General features: G+C 40.8%; 1 pseudogene; it reads right to left on the bottom strand.

The window, feature by feature from the left end:
- LOC102762677 overlaps positions 1–3,345 on the bottom strand; it is a 32,195-nt pseudogene extending 28,850 nt beyond the window's left edge.
- Between the last annotated feature and the right edge of the window lie 554 nt (positions 3,346–3,899).

Here is a 3,899-nt window from a genome sequence, read left to right on the forward strand (position 1 = left end):
CCTACACACCGTGCCTTCCTCAGCCTGCTGCCATGCACAGAGCACTGCCCCGGTGAGCACTCTGGCCCTGCCCAGCTTCTCGTGAGGTTGGCTCCACGACATCCTCTATTCAGCTGCTTATATTTTACTGCAATTTCTAATAGCTCAACTGTCTTCACTTTCCTCACTGTTGCTGACCCCAGGGAGACCTCAATATCCGTCAAAGAAATAAGAATCTCAATGTCACATATGCAAAAAAAAAAAAAGAGAGCCTGTAAGATGTTTGGAGTTTTTATAAATCTCCATAAAGGAAATAAAACTGTCCTAGACACCTGGAAGCAAAATTTTCCCTCTATATTTTTAAAACTTGGGGTAAATGAATGGAAATCTATGTTTTTGCCTGTAAGCTGTAATATATGGTTTGGACATATGAGATGAGAAAAAACATTTTTTTTTCTTAAATGCCAAGGCTCATCTCTCTCTCTCCTGACTGCATTCAAGGAAAAACATGAAGCCCTCTGGTGGTCAAATGATTATCCTCACTATTAAGTTCCCTAACATAAAAACTTCTCCGTGATCTAATGGCAAAACTTACATTTCATAGCCAGAAGCTTGGCAACTCTTAATCTTCAAAGGAACCTTTTAGCAAATGAGCGCAGGTTTTTACTTTATATAGTCTTTGTGGCATGTGTGTGTTTTCCTGGCAAGGGGTTTGAAGCTAATAAATATTTCAAGCTATGTAATAGCACTTCCTACGTTATGTCGAAGTACAATGACAGGTTAGAAATGAGCTCCAGAATCACTCTGATGATTAGAAAGCTACTCTGATGTTCCCTCGCCCCCTTAAACACAAAATCGTTTCAAATGTCAAAACCTTTTGCAACTGTTGTGGTTTAGATGGAAATTTTGCTGCTACTTACACGCAACATGTAAATCCCTTCATGGGTAAACAAAACTGTTCTTTCGAATAATGCCATGTAACGTGCCATGGGTTTCTTGAGATGCATGATGCTATCGTGCACATTTTTTTTGAGATAGCGATTTGTTATCAGGAATTGGCTCATGCAATTCTGAAGGCAGGCAAGTCTCAAAATCTGCAGGGTGAACGGGCAAGCTGCTGATCCAAGAAAGAGCTGAAAGTCTAACTTTAGTTTGAGTCTGAAGGCCTGAGAACTAGGGGAGCAGGTGGTCTCGTTTTTTCCGACGGCTCCCAGGTTTCAGACTCAGGAGAAGCAGATGTTTCTGTATGAGTGTGAATTGCGGGTGGGGAGTCAATGTCCCAGGTTAAAGGTCAGCAGGCAGGATGGATTCTCTCCTCCTGTGGAGAAGGTAAGACTTTTTGTTCTCTTTGGTGTTTCTGCTATTTGGATGAAACCCACCATCACCTGCAAGGACGATCTGCTTTACTCAGCCCAGCCATGTACATGCTAATCTCACACCAAACCACCTTCACAGAAACACCCAAAAAGAATGTTTGACCAAATTTCTTGGTTTCTGGTGGTTCAATCAGGTTGACACATAGACACTACCATCACACAGCCAGAGAGAAAAAAAGATACATTATGCCATACAAAGACTTTTTATAGGAAACCATGCAAGCCAAAGACAACAGACTGACATCTCTAAAGTGCTAAAGAAACTGTCAACCCAGAATTCTATGTGCAGCAAAAATGTCTCTCAAAAATAAAGATGCTGGTAACATGAATTCATACATAATATAAAATAGCATAGAACTATACACAGGCACAGAGAGATAATTATTCTACTACTTTCATAAGATGCCTTCTAATTTCTAGGAGTCAACCTGTATCTTTTGCACCGTGAGTCTAATTGGCTTTGATAGTTGATAGGAAGCAGAATAAGCTGCCCTTTAGCTCCCACATTTTTCTCCTCTCGCTACAGAAAAACAAGAAGACACAGATGACAGAAACATAGCCATTAGTAGCGAAGGCCCAACTGCCTGGAACAAATAAGGAATAAAAAAGACAACAGTTGCCTAATTTCATGCTGAAGGTTTTTAATTTTTAATCATCCAGGACTCAATTCAAAATATGTTTACTCATCCAGTACCAGTTAAGGGGTTTTACTTCCTGATAGAGCAGATTTGCTTCAAAGACTTTGCTGGAAAACTAGTTAGTGGGGTAGAATGTCAGAAGTAGATTAGACATGTGCATTTTATATAACCAAGTACATAAGCAAAATTTACCTAACCATTACTTGGATTATTTCCTTAGAACTCACGCTGGATAGGACTTAGAATCATATTTTATTTTCAGAAAATGGAAAGTCTCCTTTCCTCTTCAGATTCAGTCACACAAATTGCATCAGTTCTTAAAGAAAGCCATACCTCAAGACCTCACAAAGAGGTATCTATTACCAGGAGCTCTAAGCAAATGTTCTTTTAATTAGCTACATTTATCTTTAATCCCTGTTTTGACAGAAAGTCTAACATAAACATACATTACCAATACATAAAACTCAGCTCAAAGTATGGTTAATTTTTATATTTGACAGAGCCAGTTGGAAAAAATAACTTTGACCTTTCTCCATCTTTGTGTGATGTCACTACGTCCTAGTCTCAGAACCGAAAGCAGAAACAGTGGCATCTGCAGCTAAAGTACAATAATGATTCTTAAACTGCTCCTTAAAAGTGGCAATAAAAACCCTAATAAGACCTCTGGGCCTTATGTTGAAGCAGCTGCAAAATTATGTTAAATAATTTCTGCAAGGCCTACAGTAATTATAAAACTGATTAAAGTTTGCCTACCCTTCATTCCTGGAAGGTTTTCACCAAGGAATTAGAAGCCAGATGGTTCGAGACTATGCATGATGGATATATTCCATGAAGCACGTCCATTGTCATGGAAACAACAGAAATAACATTATCTTTACTGTCTATTCCTTTATAAAACTATACATTTAAGAATTGCCACCAATTTCAGCAAAGTTCAAACAAACGTTTAGGCCCCAGGTTAAAAATCCATGTCTTCATCCACTTTTAATACTACAGCCTGACTGTTGCATTCACTAGAATGTCTTTAGTGAATTGATTTATTTTCTACAGGGACATATAAAGAAACCTTCATAATTTTTGGACTTTTAATACTCCAGAGAGCAGCAAAAGGTCTGGAGATCTTGAGACCCTGGAGCTGGAGCTCAGAGATGCCTCCTGTCCTGGAAGGGAGAGTGGGCAGCGAGAGAAGCAGCTTCCCTGATGCGCCCGTGGGAAAGTCAGTCCTGCTCTTCTCCAGAGCTAACTTCTCCAGCTACACATGAGCTAATCCCTACCCTCTTGCTAAAGAAGAGTCTCACCGAACGTAATCTCTCTGCTTCAATGTCTTCCACCTCAATCACAATCACAATCATCATCAAACATTTTTCGAGCACGTCCTAGGTGCCTGGCGTGCACCATGCCAGTTCATCCGTACCCCTACTCTCTATCGTTATTATCCCTAGTTTATAGGTGAGGGCACTGTGACTTAGCACAGTGCTTCTCAAAGCGTAATGTGCATATGAATCATCCAGAGATCTTTCCAAAAGACAAGACTTGGTGCAAACACCAAGAGTTTGCATTCCTAACAAGCACTAAGTGCTGCAGATGGATGCTAGTCTATAGGCCGCACTTCTTGAGTAGCAAGGACTTCTCGATGGTTATGAAGCACGCCCCCCAAACACCCAGATATTAAGAAGGAAAACTTGAGATGCCAGCCCATGATTTCCTGACTCCCGAACTCCAGCTCTCAGCCACTTTGCTCTCCTATCCCCCAATTCCAAAATACGCACCACAGCAGCCTCTACTTAAAAGTAAACAATTTGGCCCTAACTGGTTTGGCTCAGTGGGGAGAGCATCGGCCTGCAGACTGAAGGGTCCCAGGTTCGATTCCAGTCAAGGGCATGTACCTTGGTTGCAGTAGGGGATG

The sequence above is a fragment of the Myotis davidii genome, unplaced genomic scaffold (assembly GCF_000327345.1).
Source record: "Myotis davidii unplaced genomic scaffold, ASM32734v1 scaffold390, whole genome shotgun sequence".
Lineage (NCBI taxonomy): Eukaryota > Metazoa > Chordata > Mammalia > Chiroptera > Vespertilionidae > Myotis > Myotis davidii.